At 29.4% G+C, this 19999-nt stretch overlaps 1 long non-coding RNA gene and 3 pseudogenes across 1 annotated transcript; 2 read left to right on the top strand and 2 right to left on the bottom strand.

Annotated features, from left to right (window-relative positions):
* Window positions 1-4098: 4098 nt before the first annotated feature.
* On the bottom strand, window positions 4099-5045 carry LOC111614064 (annotated as a pseudogene).
* A 7242-nt stretch (window positions 5046-12287) lies between these two features.
* On the top strand, window positions 12288-13143 carry LOC111614061. Its single transcript, XR_002754870.1, has 2 exons — window positions 12288-12599; window positions 12950-13143. It is a non-coding gene; the product is annotated as an uncharacterized LOC111614061 (long non-coding RNA).
* A 37-nt stretch (window positions 13144-13180) lies between these two features.
* Window positions 13181-14844, top strand: LOC111614063 (annotated as a pseudogene).
* Window positions 14845-18924: 4080 nt separating this feature from the next.
* Window positions 18925-19971, bottom strand: LOC111614062 (annotated as a pseudogene).
* Window positions 19972-19999: the final 28 nt, after the last annotated feature.

Genomic DNA, 19999 nt, shown 5'->3' with positions numbered 1-19999 from the left:
GATGCGCTGTTCCGCGACGAAACCAAGCTTTAGCAACGGGCGTAGTCGAACGGTACACACTCGGTAAGCAATCCTACAATTTTTTGTTTATAACGTAGTTTATACGGATTATTTTCAAAAAAATATACGTATTTTGGAAATGTTGAGTCGAATTAGTCTAGAATCGATTAATTTTATGAAAGAAAACCTTTCAAACAGCCGTAGTCCGTAAACTATGATTCCTACAAAATTGATTCATAAAGAACGGAACGTATCTACCGTCTTATAGGGGGATCTACTGTACTACATTATTCCAAATATGAAAGTTGATAAAGACGTGGAAGAACTACAAAATGCGCTTTATAATATTGCATGTGCAAATTAACATAATTCACCTAAAATGAGTCTTGCTTGATATATCTGTGATTTTTTCAGTTACAATTTCATTATATAAGATAAGATTTTAGATTATGTGAAGTGAAAATTTTAATAAGATAAATACGTATTGCAATAAATCCAAAGTGCAATAAGTTACAATTATTACGTATGTGAAAAAAAAAAATTAAAATTAAAATATATATATAATTTTGTGATAAATATTGTAAACGTAACTTGTTTGTTTGTGTAATAATTTGATAGATAATTCTGTTTTGGGCGTAAAATCGTAATCTGCTTGTCAACCCGTTTATAACTCTGTGAAAAAGGTTTATAATATGAATGGAGGCTGATTCACAGATTACAAATGTTCATGTAAATGTACATGTTACATGTGGATGTTATCAACCAGTGCAAGCAGTAAGATTTTGATGACAACATGCTAGACCGTCAAAAAGATACACCATTAGCAACATTTAGTTCGCATCACGTAACAACGAAGACTGTAATTGCATGCAGCCCGTAGTCTATAAAAGAATGAGTCATCGTTTGCTACCCCGAGAATTAAACACGCCTACTGATTCTTAAGAAGTTGAGGGACACAATAACAGTAAAGGGGAAACTACAACTCACAGTTGCAGCACAACTTCACGTAAACCTGAATCATTCTGTAAAGGTACTGTACCTATCCTATGTTTCTCAAAATGACTAAGCTGTTGCCCACAGTAATCTATCGTTGACAATGCATTTCATGCTTTCCTAGCATGTTAAATTTAATTTCCTGGAATGTGAGGGAGATCCTCACATTCTGATGCATAAAAAACATAGATGATCATGAGCAGATGTGCAAGAGTCGAAAAACCGTGGCACACTTAACCCGAGTAGTGGGAAACTTGGGTTTACTGTATTTCTGTGTTGTGCAACAGGTAACATAACAGTGGCGAGGCCTAAACCACTGTGAAAAACACGAAGTATTCATATGTTTCTCTGTTGGTAATGCATGTACACATATTACAGTTATTTCAGCTTCAAAAATTCATGTTTTCAAATGTAATATTTTTCCAGAAAATACATTTAGAAAAAATCATGAACTAACAAATATTATGCGCTGACTGTAAATTTTAAAGCCTAGTTTTGACACTTCAACATACGTTTAATGGCCTTTAGCGTAAAAAACAATTATTGATATCAAACAAGCTAATTACTTTACCTGTTACTGATTCTGCTGCGGGTATAATTCACATAGGACAGTTTCCTTAATTATAAAATACATTAAAAAATAAAATCAAATTTAGAAAAGTTATGTATGTTTCAGCCGTATCAAAATCCATTATATCAGACATGTATAAACTATTAAATTTTCAGAATAAAAGCAATCTGCTATACATATTCAAAACTGTTGACAATGCAGCCAACATGTGCAGGTGATATAACGGTTTAAAAGAGAAAATTAGGAGAAGCAGTAAAACTGCATTTTATGTTAATTGTGCGGCTCATACCCAAAAGTTAGTAAAAAATTTAACTGCAAAATATTGTCAATTTCTTTCAATTTTCTTCAAATTTTTTTTCTGTATTTTTCACTTATGCAAAAAAATAGACATTTTTAACCACCATTATTATTTGAAACAGCGTGTTAGCTAGATTGAAATGAAAGCTTTGTAGATAAATTTTGTCATCTCTACGTTCGTTGCCTGCAAACAAATTAAAATTAATTAAAAGTTATTGATAAAAGAATACATAGAAAACATTACATTTAATAACAATATACTACTAATCTTAAATTTTTGAGTTTTTTGCGAGTTGTTATATACTGATATTTATTAGTTGATTAAAAAGTTATTATTTATTTTCACTTTTTGGTTTTTATATACGACAGTGAAAGTATGGCGGTCAGTCATAAATTATTCACACAGTTTCTTTTTTTTTAATTTTCAACAGATCTTGAAAAATCCAGAAATGAAAAACATTCGAGTTTTTCATTCTGTACGTATGGATGTTAGTGTGTAAGTGAGAAGCCTAATGTTGTTTACTCTGTTTAAAGCTTCATAACTTCAGTGCTTTTTGTCGAATATTTCTGAAATCTAGCAGGGAAGTTTCTGTATCAATGAGATCGATGCTATTAAATTTCGGCAATTATACCTCGATGTAGTAGAAAGATAGAAAAGAGTCATGTGTCATACTTTCAGTAAAGTTAGATTTAATGACGACTTTCTTTTTTATTAGCAATTACAATTTCTTAACAAAACTAATCCTTACCCTCAAAATTAACTTTCCTGCCCATTGGAACTGGAAATATTAAAAGTTTTTAAAATAAAATATTATAATAGATGCCACCACACATGCAATTTTGAATGTTCCTGGGAAATTAAGCAACTCATTCCGGATTTTTTACATTACATGGCCTCAGCTGAAATCAGCATAAAAACACCATGGATTGAACCAAGCGCAAAATACACTGGGCACAGTAATGTATAATTTATCTGTGTTGCTTTATGTAGAATGTAATCTATGTGATCTTTACTAGGTTCGGGTCAAGGATAACCCCAGAAGTACTAATCTTGGATGATCCATTTCGTATTATGAGCACCCTAAATTAATACGACAAAGATACATCGATTTATTTAATTGTTTTCAGCTACAAATCATTATCGATATTCGTGATATATGCTATACAGTAGAGCGTCGATTATCCGAATCAATTGGGGACTGGGTTGTTCATATAACTTATTTTTCGGATAACCGATTATGTACGAAAAAATAGTTTAACGTATCCGATGTTGAAATTTTCTCCGTTGTGTGTCGCTTTGCGTTGAATTTTCGTCGATGTTAAGCCTAACGAAGACTATTGTATCGATAAAAATTATTTTTTCATTTTGTACAAAGAAAATAAATATATTGAAAAATATAAAAATAATGAAAAAATTATACTTCAGATGTTAATTTAGTATCAAAAACGTAAAATATTTGAGTAGCGCAAGACATAGCCAAAGATTGAAGCATCGCAGCACTGGCGAAGATTAAAATTTGCCGACTGGAATTCTTTCGGATAATTGATGTTTCGGACAATTGACTTTCGGATAATCGATGCTCTACTGTACTTGCTTCGCCCCATTTGACGACTGAGCCGTCAACTTGCGTCAATTCCGGTAGTATCCTGGCGTTAGATTCTTTGCTGATATTGTATTTATATTATTTTAAACTGACTCCTAAGTTACTATTAGTGACACCAATGTAATTTTTATTAATGTCTAGTTCAAGATTTTCATATGGAATTTTGAATACTCCTGTTCTTTTTCTTTACCTATGCTGTCTTTGTCGTTCCTTAATAATATGTACAGGTTAGGAGCTCTCTTAAAAACTAACTTGCACTTTTTGCAGCTGAGATTTCCTTCATGATTGGTTTATTCTTTCTATCATAAGTAAACTTTGTGGTTTTGCCGAAATATCCGCTTTGAGCCTTAGTTTTGTTTATTTTGTAATTTCTGATCAATGTGGTTATCATCTCTGCTCTGTACCCTAGTGACCTGGCAATAAGTAATATTCTATTAATTTCTTTTTGCTCCACCACACTGCTGCAATAGAGAGAAGCCCTTTGGACAAGGGCACAGAAAGCAACCATTTTGTATTGGTAGGAATCATTCAAGTGGGACGGAATGTACGGACGGCTATGCGTCGGTTTTTCATGCACCTTAGTGGATAAATGTCCTTATTTGAATTCAATGTCAATATCTAAAAAAATCAATATCATCCCTCTACAGCATTATAAAATGCAACATATCCACTTGCTCCTATATTTGTCATAAATTCTGTAAAATAGTATAATGCAATACCATTGGTCATAACAACATGAAATGGTAAAGAAAACAATTTCACTCCAGGATCTGTCAACTGTTTCCAATCTCTATCTGTTGGTAAACCTGTTGAATCTGTATCTACACTTCCTTCTTCTAATCTCTGCAATCTTGTATTTATAACTTTTTGAACATACCAAAGACTACTTAATTGTTGCTTTATTTCTGCATCATCTTGTTCTCCTGTATCTCTTGATCTCTGAACTGCAATTTCATGTTTTACAATTTCTTTAACTGCTTGAAGTTCATCTGCATTATCTGTACAACGAAGGACAAGAAGAAATCCTTCACTTGTTATTAAAGAATCTTTGCACAACCAGACGATAGTTTGATTAATATAATCAGGATCAGAGAAAAGATTAATCAGTGGAAGCAATACAATATTCACTACAATTTCTCTAACAATATATCTTAACAATTTGTTGTGAAAGTCTTCTTGTGGCAATAATAAATACAATAATACTTCTGCAAGTTCTCTAAGATAAGCTTTCTCATGTTCTGCTGAAGTAGATACAAGATCTCTGCATAAATTTTGTTCCATTGTTGTTTCCAAATCAAAAAATAAGGAATGTAAATTTGGACAATTATTCGAATCCATTTCTCTTGCAACTTTTAATTTTGTTTGAGCTTGTCGGAACAGACGAAGATGAGATGCAAAGTCATCAACCAATCTTGTTGTAAGATATGGAACCCATTCAACTTCTTTTGACCTGCTAGCAAATGCAATTATTACTTTTTGAACCATTTCACGAACACTAATTAAATATTCTTCATTATCTAATATTTGGCAGTACCAAGTACAAACATAATCTCAAAAAGCATAGTGCAAAACTTCTTGTAACTGCTCATCAATAATTTAAACGGGCTGTGAAAACATTGATATGTGATTAGTTGAGTGTATTTTTTTGTTTTGATGTTATTGTATTTTTCTTTTCTGTTCTTTTTTGTTGTTTTGTTGATTGTATACTTGGTAAAAGTCTGTATCATTAATTTTTCTTGTGACCCTTGAAAAAGGCCAATGGCCATAGGGTCGTATGATTAAATAAATAAAATAAAAAAAAATGTATCCGTGAGGAACATTTCTCTTTTGTTTCCTTCTTACATAAATGTAAAAACACGTAAATTTATATTTTTCTTTTTTTTCTGACTTTTGGATAATATATAACTTCAATTTTTAAAGAACATTAAGCCAATAATGAGTATAAAATTTCACAAAAAAGGAGTTAAAAAAAATAATTTGCAGAGAAAAAACTTTTATTTACATTATTGCTAACAAGCTTCCCAAATGCATTTTGCCTACTGCGTCTTCAGTGGGGCTTACAGTATACAGTTTACGTTCTAACAGTCAACTCAGCGCCACTTATATGGAACGACTTTCAATAGTTTTTTTAATTTTTTAATTAATCGATTTTTTATATACTAATTTAATTAATTGGGGTTCGGAAATCGCAATTAAATCTTAATTTTTTTAAAAATATTTAAAAATATACGTGTTGGTAATAGTCACCCTACTTTAAACCCTTGTCCTCCCGAGACGTGTATGAGAATGCCCCGGGAAATCGGACTTCAGCTGTGTTCAAGGTCATCCAGCTGTGTAAACAATGACTCATCAGTGTTAAATTTCACAGAAAGGCGAGACAAAGAAAAATAAAATTTGAAGCTTTTTCTTCAAAATTAACGCATTTCTTTCTTTTTTTTCAGTTTTAAGTATTTTTTATGTATTTTTATGCTTGATTACATCATAATTAAAATCAGTCGGGCGTTAAGGAGCAAAAAATTCCCAGCACTCTGCTGTTAACATTCCGGTATTTAAATTTACATTATTATACTGCATAATTATAGTGAAATGTTCTTTTACCTTTCGCTTTACATTATTTTTGCTGTAAAGATTATTTTTACTTTATTACTATTTATCTGACAATTATTACTATTACAATGTTGGAAGACAGGAGAATTACTAATTTTTAACCTTACAGCAGCCAAATGTTCCAACAGTCTAATCTTTAATCTTTGTTTTGTTTCACCAACGTAAAAACTAGGGTTGTTACACGTGCCTTCTAGCTGATAAAAAAACACCTTCTTCTTCTAATAAATGTTTTTTTTAGTATTTCTTGTAATCATCATATTTGATAACCTGTTATTTAAGAATGGAGCCAATCTAATTAATTTTTGAAAAAAAAACTTATTATATTCTTTATAAATACCTTTTATATACAGAAATGATACATACTTTGTTATTTCTTGACAACTTTTAACTTTAAATCTGTTTCTTAAAAAATCTATGGAACCAATCATTTAGTAATCTTTTTGGGTATCCATTTAAAATATATTTCTTATGTGTATCTCCAATTTCTTTCTCTCTTTTGTCTATATCTGTCGTTCTAGAAAAAATCTTTGTTATTTCCATCAGATATGCATTATATTTTTGGTTTAGAGGACAGTATAATTTATAATCAATTACTTTTCTCGTATTATACGGTTTTTCAAATTTACAATATATCAAATGGTCTTCAAATCTTTTAATTGTTATATCTAAATAACTTAATTGGTTATTTTATCATGTTCTTGAGTAAATTTAATATTGAAATTAATTTTATTAGCCAGTTTCAAAATTTGCAAATTTGTTGTTACTGCACTATCATACGCTATCAAAATATCAACGACATACCTTAAAAGAAACTTAACTCCTTTTAACCTTGATAAAATAATGTCCACATCCAGAATATAAATTTCGGCTAGTTTTGGTCTTATCACGGAACCCATAGAAATACCTTCTGTTGGTCGATAAAATTTGGGAAGCATTTGGGAAGCTTGTTAGTAATAATGTAAATAAGTTTTTTCTTTGCAGATTATTTTCTTTTTTAACTCTTTTTTGTGAAATTATATAGTCATTATTGGCTTAATGTTTTTTTTAAATTGAAGTTATATATTATCCAAAAGTCAGAAAAGAAAGAAAAATATAAATTTTCGTCTTTTTACATTTATGTAAGAAAAAAACGAAACAGAAAATTTCTGACTCCATCGAATTTTACAATTTTCTAGGAACATTTCTGTTCAATCTTTAGCATGAGGCCATCATCTTTGTTGATGATCTTGTTAATAAATTCATCGACTTTTTGGTCATTCTTTCAAATTACCGAGACACCGTCTACATATCTTTTAAAATACACAATGTCATTTAAGAAACCAGAAAGAGCACTTTTTTTTAATTTTCTCAATACAAGCACACACAACAGTCCTGACATGAAACTTCCCATCGGGACTCCTCTTTTTTGTCTGTACTGATAACCATTAAATGCGATAAAAGAATCATCACATATAAGGTTATTTTCTATGAATTTTTTTTCATTGAGTTTACCTCAATGAAAATTGCGTTATTTCATTAGGCATCTTTTAAATTTTCGTTATAACATATGTTACGATTGAGATTTAATGTTAGAAAATTTATTTTTTTTGCTGAAGATAAAAGTGTAAATCTATCTGCAAAAAATTTACCAAATCTAGTAATAAGAGTAGTGTTTTTGCAATTTCAACGCAAAATTTTGTACCTGGTCAGTTCATTTTTTTATGCTAATTCCAATTGTATTGTATTAACGACTATTGTATGTATCCGGCATTATCTGGTTTTATTATAGAATAATTTAAAATACATTAAATTATTAGTTTTACGAAAATACTGTTAAATAATAAAAATATTCGAATCCTTGTATGCAACATTTTTCAGTTTAATAAAAAGAAAATAATTTATGTTTAAAAAATAAATCCATGTTTTCAGGCTGTATAAACTTTAGTGTCGATCCAGGGTCTGAGAAATATCATACAAACTTTAAATAAGTTTTAAAATAAACATTAGTATAAAGGACACAAACGAGATTTTATTTATATACATATTAACATATGCACACATATTCTACATTATTTGTTTAATTTTACAAATAAATCAAATTTTTGTAAGTTTCAGAATCTATTCCAAGCAAATTCATTCAGAAAGAATACATTGTGCATGTTGTAAAAGAGGACTCTTATTTTGTATGTGAAATAACTTTCTTCTATAAATCTGGCAATCGGCGATTTCCATTTACTGAAGAGATTCTGAAGTCTACTTTCATAGAAGTAGAAAAGAGTTACGTTAAAATTGTAAGTTGTTGATATTATTTATTTAATTAAACAGATTAAACATTTTATACTCTAAATTTTCATTGCATAATTTTTAGTGAAAAATTATTGCATAACTAATAGTTTACAGTTTATAATATTAGGACGTTTTACATATCTTCAAATTGACGTTGTTATTTTATTATATTTTCAATTTGCCAATATGTTGCCAGTGACAAAGCCATCGATCTTCACTTTCTGGCTGGTCACATGGAATTTTCAGAGTTTTGTCACGAACGCACACCTAAGTGAAGCGAGTTATTCCTAAGTCTTATCTAGAAATACTCTTACAAGCAGCTCTCTTATGTCTCAAGCTGCCATAACTCATCGAAGTAAAAAATCAATTTCTTCATTTAAGTATATTAATGAAAACTTAAAATAACTTTATTTTTATATGTAATTATATATAAAATGCTGGAAACAATATTTCGTAGTAGATTTGAATTTAACAATTTATTTTTCATTTTCGGGTCTTTCACAGTGTGGAAGCCAACAGAGCATTTTCCATTCTTGTCGTAAATTACACAAGCTTACATTTAGAGTTATCGTGTGGTGGAAACTAGAACTAGATATAACCAAGATTTAATGCTCATAAACACTTTTTGTTGTTGTTGTTTTTGGCTTTTTTGTGCTCTCCGAGCGGTAAAAGGCCTAAAACCACAGAGCAAAGAAAAAAAACACTTTTTGTGGTGACTTGTCCAGATACGATTTTGGGTTTCTCAAACCGATAATCTTATGCCTTAACTTTATCGAATTTAAAATTAGTTGAATTCATGCAATATAAAACTAGGACAATTTGACAAGGAGAAAAAATTCTCAAAAGGATCTTCACATATGTATGACTTTCTTTAAAAAAAATCGCAGAAAAAAACGCTTTATGTCTATTGTAAAAGACCATATAATTTTGTTCAACAGTTTTATCCACTCACCTACTGGTGGGATTTTTTTCTGTAACTACTAGTATGTTTAATTCAAGTAAAAATGATGCAGTAAAAGTATATTTAAATGTTTTGTAACTGTATTTTGCTTTACTTATATTTTCTATACGTTTAGTGTCTCATAGACTACTGTTTAATCGTATCGTCATTCACAACTAATTCAAATCTTATGAAAAGTTTTGTAACTACAAACAATTTTAAATGTCCAATGTACACTACAGTGTATTTGAAAGGTTCTTAATTCTTTTATAATAAATATTTACTTATTGCAACACTATTTATTGAATAGTATTACTTTTTGTAATTATTGTACGTATAGAACATAGTAATCTACTTAATATCGAATATTTGATCAACTACATCACCTCACTTCAAACTTGCAGCTATTAATTTCTCGATTTGGCTAACAATATCAGATGTGGAATGTTTGTTTTTCCAGTTTCAGGTTTCCAATCTGATAACTCTGCGGTGTTATTATATTCTTTTTCTGTTTTATCATTAGCAAATTTAAATGTGTTTCTGTGTCAGCACAAAAAAGTGCGAACTAGACATATTTTTTTTTTTAAATTAGAGCTTCTAGATAAATTTTTAGTTATAGTTCATCTTCGAGCCAAACATTTTTATCAATTTATTTCCAAATTTTTACAGTATAGAAAACTAAAATTATTTCGAGGTGAATGTCTCGCCCCTGTTTTATACACTTAAGAACTTCATAATGAAAGATGCCTGCCAACTTTTGAACAATTATAACGCAATTACAATGTTTTTCTTGTGTTTCATGCTTGTATGTCATGCTATTTTGAAAACTAACTCTTACTTTAGCCTCATTCGATTCATGCAACGTTGTTTGTACATATTTGGAGTCTCCGTAATTAAAGTTTTTATATTCAGAGTACTTTGTAGCTATATTCTATAATAAAATTGACACTAAAATTTGTGTACAGATCATGCGATAGAGGGGCCGAAAATTGCATGATAAAAATGTAGTTGGTGATTTTTTGCAAGAGTTCAATTTTCATGTGTTATTTGAAAATGTCACAACGTTGGTATACATAAAAGACAGTATTAAACTACATGTGCGAATTTTCACTGCAGATTTATTTGCAACGAATATAAACTCACAGGTCATTATTATGAAATTTCAGACTAGCAATCATTACAAATAGTGCAATATTCTTTAAATCAGTAATAACTCATTTAGAAGGCATGCCAATTAGAGGAGAAAATACGTGAGATTTTTTAGTGTAAAAAAATATTATAAATCGTGTAAAGTTGTATGAAGCGCCCTCTAACGGAAAGATCTGACCTCTTTTCTATCCTTGCAAAATTTTTTCTGCATTTTTTGCATACAAATTTTGGAGTAAATCCGGTTATTAGTTACATATACAGTGTGCTCTGAATAAACAAATATATTTATGGCAATCTCTAAACTAATTTTTTTCATTATTTTGCATTAAAATACAATCATTTTATGGTCATCGCTGGTTTAGCAAAACTTGCGACTAGTCTAAACAAGATGATTGTTGAAAGCGATCGACGTATCTGAGACACACCATACCCTGAATATTTCCTGTAACACTCTGATCGATCAGATGGAATTAGACATTTCTCATAGTTGTACACTCTTGCTTTCATTAAAAATAACTTCCTTTATAACAAGTGCAGCTCACTCTTGCGAATGATATGAAGTACAATATTATTAAGACCACTTGTTGTTATCGTTAGTGTAATTATATATTATTATAAGATATAATTATTTGTTTTCTTAAATTATTTTTATTAAATGATCGATCAGATGGAATTAGACATTTACCATAGTTGTAGACTCTTGCTTTTATTAAAAGTAACTTCCTTTATAACAAGTGCAGCTCACTCTTGCGAATGATATGAAGTATAATATTATTAAGACCATTTGTTGTTATCGTTAGTGTAATTATATATTATTATAAGATATAATCATTTGTTTTCTTAAATTATTTTTATTAAATGTTTCAGTGCAAAAATCATTATATGAATTCCTGTAAAATGTACAATAAGACAAAAATAATAACTGAGAATAAATCGATAATACCAAAGAAAATAACAGTTGTTACAGATCCCGTAAGTATAAATAGTTGTAACGTCTAATTGTTTTTTTTATTTGACAATTTAATATAATATACCATTGTCTCTGTATAATGTAGTAGTTGAAATACAATATAGATATGAATGAACGTTTAAAACTCAGTGTAATTGAGTTTGCAAATATCGAAACATTATCGTTCTGTACATTATATTTTAAATTATATTTCACGCATTCTTTGACTTCCGTGCATGAAACATTAATACTTCTAATTCCCTTTACATATGCCAAATTAAGTCTTTCTTACATTTTACAAAAAATTCTTACCTATTTTGTAGTGGTACTTTCAGAACAATGGCTGCGGCAACATCAGCTCATTGACTGCATCAGCATGGTGGATTTGGTGGCTCACTGGCCATTTGTCATTTCGCTTTTATAAGTTCTTATATTTTTTCTATTTTGTTCATTCAGTCTCCAACGTACTCATCTATAAAAATTTACGCGTTCATCATTGTCAGAAAGGCACTTTGTTTGTATATTTATGTTTGGTTTATAATGTACAGTAATACCTCGAACTTACGTAATAGGTGGGACCGAGCGATATCCGCGTAAGTCGAATTCGCGTATGTCGTGGTATAATTTCTCAATTTGTGTAAAATCCAAGTCGGATGTATGTAAGCTAATAAATGTTTTCGTAAATCTAATCTCGTCTTTGATTCGTTCACGGTTGCCAGAAATCGTCACATAGAGTCTCTCAAGCAGGGCCGTTTCGACCCGGGGATACAGAGGGTGCGGGGCACCTGGACGGCAAGCCTAGGGGCGGCGCGAGCCGCCTTAAAAAAAAAGGGAAAAATTAATTTATCATTAAATTAATATAATACATAAATATTATTCTAAATATTATCATTTAAATACTACTATTCTAATATTATTTGAATATATGTACTATTCTAAATATTATTAATTATATTTCAAATTCAAATTTTATATACACAACTTATTCAGGCCACAACCAGTGGCAAGTATAACAGTTTCTTGTTTTAACTCGTCTTAAGCTATTTTTCACGTCGGTCGCGAGGAAGATTTTACAGGAAAATACTCGTCTGTGGTCAAAGCATAGAAATGCAAGCACCGGGATAATTTCTTTTATTTTAATTTTAAACGTGTAATCGTGTAAATCGCAACAGCTTAAAAAGTTTTTGTTTAATATCGTGGTTAGAGAGACAGTAAAAATTAAAGGTGAGTACATACATTAATTTGATTATATTTTGCTTTTGCGCGGTTAAATAAAATTTAAATAATATTTTGTTAAATTAAATTTATATTGTGTAACAAATTTATAACTTAAATAATAATACCAACATAATAACAATAGTAAAACATTTTTCCTTTTTTTTATTAGTAAAATATAGTTTAATTAAAGATTAGCATAATCTTAATATTTTTTTGTTTTGATTAAAAATGTTGAAATTTTCAGACAAAATAAAAAATTTTGTAAAGTTTCCTTTCAAAAGTTGGTATTTTTCGAAAAACAAAGCTTAATTAATTTATGCTTCTTTAAATCTTCGAAATCAATTTTTTTTTGGTAGATGTCTGATAATCGAAAAAGGCTTTCTGGCGCACAGTACAGAAAAAGAAAGCGTGAAAAGGAAGAATTAGTTAAAAAGGCTAGTGGTTCACTCGAAACGTTTTTAATCTCAACAACATCACAGGAGGCACCATCAAGTTCCCAAGCTCGAGATGTAAATGTGACGGAGACCGAATTCATAGTGGTCAGTAGCGGGGAAAAAAAGGAGGACTCGTCGAATACCAAAACTACAATGGAAGCAGGTGTTTTATTAAAAGAACAAAGTCCTGAAGAAGTAAGTTTTGAAAATGAAAATCTTCATGTTCATGAGGATCCTAACTATTGGCCTGGTGTTTTATTGGATAAAATTAAATTAACTCTGATAGACTTAGGGCCTACCCAACTGACAGAAGCTGATATAACGTTTCCTTTAAATAAATACAATAGAGGTTTCTCGTCTATTTTTTAAAAAAAAAAACTGTGTAATGGGGAAATAATTCCAAGAGTTTGGCTGGTGTATTCTAAATCAAAAGACTGTGTATATTGTTTTCCTTGCAAAATATTTAAAACTTTTTCTAGTGGTTTAGTTGAGGTTTATAATGATTGGAGACATTTAAGTCAGGTTATAGAACGACATGAAAAATCAAAAGGTCACATTTGTAATACAAAATCTTGGATTGATCTAAAACAATCAATTTTTTCTAAAACGACAACTGATTCACTGAATGAGAAATTAATAAACATGGAAAAAGATAGATGGGTTTCTGTTTTAAAAATTATAATTTATGTTGTTAAATTTTTAGCCTGTCAAAATTTGAGTTTTAGGAGTGAAAATAACAAGATATATGAGCAACAAAATGGAAACTTTTTAAAATTAATTGAAACAATTGCAAACTTTAATGATTCGATATCCGATCATATTAACAGGATTAAATGGACTCCATCAAATATGCCTCATTATTTAGGTGTTCATATTCAAAACAAACTAATTTCCCTTCTGGGAGAGAAAATAAGACATGAAATTATTTCTATGTTAAAAGCTAGTAAATATTTTTCTATTATTTTAGATTCGACTCCTGATGTAAGTCAAAAAGACCAACTTACTGTTGTAGTAAGGTTTGTTTTATTAAATAATAAATCAAAGCAAATAGAAATTAGGGAGCATTTTTTGGGATCCATTTCAATATCAGATTCGACAGGACAAGGCTTAACCAATGTTTTATTGGATTTTTTGGAGACTCACAATATTTGTTTAGGAGATTTAAGGGGGCAGGGTTACGATAATGGTGCGAATATGAAGGGTCGCAATAATGGTTTACAAAAAAAAAATTATTGAATTAAACCCTAAAGCTTTTTACGTGCCTTGTGCGGCCCATAGCTTTAAATTTAGTTGTTAATGATGCTGCAATAGCGTCTTTAGAAATTACAAATTCTTTTGCTATTGTGCAGGAACTTTACGTTTTCTTTTCTGCATCGACTAAACGTTGGCAAGTTTTAAAAGATGAAATCCCAACTTTATCATTAAATTCTCTTTCTAGTACTAGATGGGAAAGTAGAATAGATCCTTTGAAAGTTCTTAGATACAATTTGGCAAAAATATATGACGCTTTATTTGCACTTTATTCTGATAATAGCAGAGACTCTGAAACCAGAAATATGGCAAATTCATTACTCTGAAAAATCAAGTCGTTTAAATTTATTTGTTTTATTATTACATGGAATAATGTTTTAACAAAAATTAATATTGCAAGTAAAGTGATGCAGGAGTCAGATTCTACACTACCTAATATCGTTTTAATCTTGGAGCAGACGAAAACTTATTTATCTAATATTAGATCAAATGGGGCTTTTAATGATATTTTAGAAAAGGTAAAAAATTTGCCGATGATATCGATTGTGACCCTTCGTTTCCTCTGATTAATATTGTGAGGCCCCGAACAAAAAAGCGATTATTTGATTACGAGTGTGAAGACGAGGCACCTAAAGACCCGGCTGACCAATTCAAAATTAATTTTTACTTTGTAATATTGGACACCGCATTATCAAAATTGGAAGAAAGGTTCGAGCAAATAAAGCAGCATAATACATTGTTCAATTTTCTTAACAACCTATATAATTTCCTTCAAATGGATAAATCAATTAGATTTGCAAAATGTAGGCCTAAAGCTCTAGAGAATAGTTTATGTGATCCATGTAAAAATCAAAAAAATATTTTAGCTCAAGATTTATATGATGAAATTGACAATGTTGCACCCTATATTTCCTCTGAAATGAACGCATTGAATGTTATTAACTACCTGTTCGCAAATAACCTTATCTATCTATTTCCAAATTTAGTAATTTCTATACGAATTTTCTTAACATTACCTGTCACAGTAGCTAATGGGGAAAGAAGCTTTTCCAAACTTAAAATAATAAAAAATTATCTACGATTCACAATGGGCCAAGAAAGGTTTTCAGACTTATCCATTATTAGTATTGAAAAAGAGCTGTCAGAAAATATAGATGTGTCTAACATTGTTAAGACATTTGCATTAAAAAAGGCTAGAAAAGCAAACTTTACTGTATAACTTATTAGTAGAAATAGTAGATATGTTAGCATCCTTGCCTGTATGTATGAATTATGTATTTATTTCTTTATTACATTACAAATAAGTTGTAACATTATAATTTATTAAATAAACTGTGTATATTTGTACAATTTTTTAAAATTAAATTTACTTAATCTTTTTTATTTGTAAACTTTTAACAACTTTGGGGGAAGGGGTTGGGTTAGGGAAAGGGCGGCAAAATTATTCTCGCATCCGGGCGGCAGATACCCTAGGAACGGCCCTGCTCTCCAGTCTCTGTAGATGTAACAAACACAGAAATAAATATCACAAAATAAATTGTAGCTATGTCTCGATTTTGCGCGACACGTCCGAACATGTAAGCTGAACAATAGTGTTAGGGAACTGAGTAATCAAGAGTTCAGTAGCGCTGAAAAAAAAGACAAATTGACGAGATTTGAAATTTGCGTAACTGCGGATTCGCGTAAGTCGGGGTAGCATAAGTCAAAGTATTACAGTAACCTTGTTTTGTAACTTTGTATAGAATCTTGTACTCAAGCAACCACTGAAGCATTTGCCATGGGCTCTTTAAAAAAAGTACCACTTTACTTTTCTTAAAAAGTTCAAGAACAGTCTGTCATTTAGTGGAAGAGTAAGCCCTATAAGAAATGGAAGGGAGAGGAAAGAAATGTAAGACCGAGTGTAAAATAAAGGAAAATAGGAAAATGTGAAAGAATTGATGGCTCTCATCAATTCTTTCACATTTTCCTATTTTCCTTTATTTTACACTCGGTCTTACATTTCTTTCCTCTCCCTTCCATTTCTTATAGGGCTTACTCTTCCACTAAATGACAGACTGTTCTTGAACTTTTTAAGAAAAGTAAAGTGGTACTTTTTTTAAAGAGCCCATGGCAAATGCTTCAGTGGTTGCTTGAGTACAAGATTCTATACAAAGTTACAAAACAAGGTTACTGTAATACTTTGACTTATGCTACCCCGACTTACGCGAATCCGCAGTTACGCAAATTTCAAATCTCGTCAATTTGTCTTTTTTTTCAGCGCTACTGAACTCTTGATTACTCAGTTCCCTAACACTATTGTTCAGCTTACATGTTCGGACGTGTCGCGCAAAATCGAGACATAGCTACAATTTATTTTGTGATATTTATTTCTGTGTTTGTTACATCTACAGAGACTGGAGAGCAGGGCCGTTCCTAGGGTATCTGCCGCCCGGATGCGAGAATAATTTTGCCGCCCTTTCCCTAACCCAACCCCTTCCCCCAAAGTTGTTAAAAATTTACAAATAAAAAAGATTAAGTAAATTTAAGTTAAAAAAAATTGTACAAATATACACAGTTTATTTAATAGAATATAATGTTACAACTTATTTGTAATGTAATAAAGAAATAAATACATAATTCATACATACAGGCAAGGATGCTAACATATCTACTATTTCTACTAATAAGTTATACAGTAAAGTTTGCTTTTCTAGCCTTTTTTAATGCAAATGTCTTAACAATGTTAGACACATCTATATTTTCTGACAGCTCTTTTTCAATACTAATAATGGATAAGTCTGAAAGCCTTTCTTGCCCCATTGTGGATCGTAGATAATTTTTTATTATTTTAAGTTTGGAAAAGCTTCTTTCCCCATTAGCTACTGTGACAGGTAATGTTAAGAAAATTCGTATAGAAATTACTAAATTTGGAAATAGATAGATGAGGTTATTTGTGAATAGGTAGTTAATAACATTCAATGCGTTCATTTCAGAGGAAATATAGGGTGCAACATTGTCANCACAGTTGTAAATCAAAAATTCTCAAAACGAACGTTTTCAAATCTTCAAACAAAATTTAAATACAAATCATGGTACGTATTAGTAGTAGTGGTTTGACACATACTGATCACAAAATTAATTTTTTAATTACGAATTTAAATTAAATTAATTTTATTTTAACAATAAGCCAGAGTTTTTGTATTAATTATTATATGTTTTAATATCCGAGAAAATTAAAACACCACAATTGTATAAAATAATATAACACTAAAACAAAATTATTTTCGAAATATTTTTATTTTTACATTAATAGATTAAATTAGTTTATTATATTTCAGCTTTTCCAGTTTTCTCATTCACTTTATCTAAAACATGGCACATTTATGCTAGTAAGTGGAGTAATAATTTCTGGTGATTGTTTACAATATATTTCCGGTCTGTTTTTTGATATTTTAAAATGTAACACCATGAAAGTTCATTTTGGAACTTGTCAATAAATTGCTGGTCAAGTATTTGGTAACGAGAAACATAATTCCAGTTTAAATAATCTTTTAATACGTGTAAAGTCATAGTTTTTAATCGTTGGTATTTAAAAATTTTTTTTAATATCGAACTTATGTATGTATCGCCTAATAAAATTATCTGAAAGGATTTGAAATTCGGCAACTTTATTCCAATCAAGATATTGTAAAAAATTGGTTAAGAATGATTCGTCTAACACCTAATACTCGCAAATTAAATCCCATTTGTCATATTTCATATGTTTTTTAGTAAACGAAGTAGCAAATATATAGTTATTCCATAGGATTTCCTAATTTAACTTATCAGCGAATTAAGAAATGAATGTTAGAGATAAATCGTTTCGTCGACTAATGATATCCCAGTTAATATAATTTCTTAAATGATGAATATTATTTTCTTCTAATGGTGAAAATGAAAAATTCCTGCACAATCAATCAGCAGTTGAGTATTGTCTATAAAGAAGCAAAATTGTTTTTTTGTTAGGAAATATTTATTTAATTAGTTACATTATAGGATACATTACTCATATTAATAACCTTTTATTATATGAATATCATAATAGAATACATATGTAAATGGATAATATTATTTAAATTGAATGCATATATTAACAGATACAAAATTACTTATTACGTTTCATACAGTCATATCTTGTAAAATATTTGTCATATATTGGTAATGTTATTTTATCATTTATTATGAAAAATTTACATTCATATGTTATATTGTCAGACAGTTTTAATAATGTTGCTTTATTACATGCTTGTTTTAAACACGGATATAAGTTTTATTACAAACACTATGTATTACATAAGTATGTTTTCGTTTGCATACTATTAAAAATCTGTATTGTGATGATGATATCTAAAAATCTGCAAGAAGCAAAAGTAGAAGCTGTAATGACCAAATGAAAGCACATCTATTCCATTATCTAGAATGAATTTTATATCATAAAATGGAGAAAGTTAAATTCTGTATTGCAGGTATGTTGTTACTACATGATTTCTGCTTTTAATCCCATATTGCTAATGTCTTAATAGCTCTGTGTTGAATAAAACTTATACATATTTATCATGATTAAATGTTTTATAACAGATTTTTTAATACCTTTAGCGGTTTTTTTTATTTTGTTCATTGAAAATATAAGAATACATCTTTGGTTTTAATGAACAAAACTCAATTATTGGTTCTGAGAGAGTCTCATCTTTAAAATATCCTAATTTATTTTTGTTAATTTTATTATATAATATGTGAGTTTTTGGATAGTTACTAAAATAAAAAATATCTGGAAACGATTTAAAATCCTCATAAATATAATTTGTATAAATTTGAGGTGTTTATGAATCTGTCAGTATATAATAAATGTACGTTTTCACCATATCCCTTTTTAAATATTTTATAAAATGTTTCATACATATGTAATTTGCTTAATTCTAATACACAAAAACCTATATAAATAGGTTTGTCTGAACATAAATTAGGTTTCTTCATTTTAAAAATTGCGAGATTATCGTTTATAATTTGAAATTGTTCTACAGATGGTTTAGATAGATATCGGCGATATTGATTTAATGTTGTAACTGCTTTTAAGTTAATACGCTTTCTTACATTTTGGCATGTTTTTCCAAAAAAACTATTATTCATTAATTTAAAAAATGATTTGTCAAAATCGTTAGTCGATTCTTGTCTTTTTTTATTATTAAATAATATATATTTTTTAAGCCATGCACTTTGACAAAATGCTAGTACTCTATGAATTTTAGTTACTATCAAACCTTCATCTAGATAAAATTTTAAATTTCTATAATGAATTACATAATTTTCTTTATCAAAAAGAGTTGGAACCAATTTTTTATTAGTATTAGTATATTTTAAATTTAATTTACGTAATATAGTTTTTTGATAATTAGATAATAAATCATACGGGATATTAGTATGCTCAGTAGCAAGTGGTAAATCATTATGTCTATCGTGAATACTTTCCGGATATTTTAGATCTACTTCTAAGATATATCCGATGTCATTTTCATCTGATATATTACATATGTCTAAAGCATTTATTTCATCTTTGGACAACCATCTAAAATTATTTACAGGTAAATATGCACTCATTACAAACCCATAAAGATTATTTGCATCTATGGACAGAATATAATTATGAGGTTGATTTTTATCATAAGTTTCAGGTATTAATGGATTATTTGCTTTTGCATATCTTTT

This window comes from Centruroides sculpturatus, unplaced genomic scaffold, assembly GCF_000671375.1.
Source record: "Centruroides sculpturatus isolate CEXI.00-Female unplaced genomic scaffold, Cexi_2.0 scaffold2045, whole genome shotgun sequence".
In the NCBI taxonomy this organism is placed as follows: domain Eukaryota; kingdom Metazoa; phylum Arthropoda; class Arachnida; order Scorpiones; family Buthidae; genus Centruroides; species Centruroides sculpturatus.
Note: the sequence above shows the minus strand (reverse complement) of the source record. Positions and strands in the feature narration are given on the sequence as shown.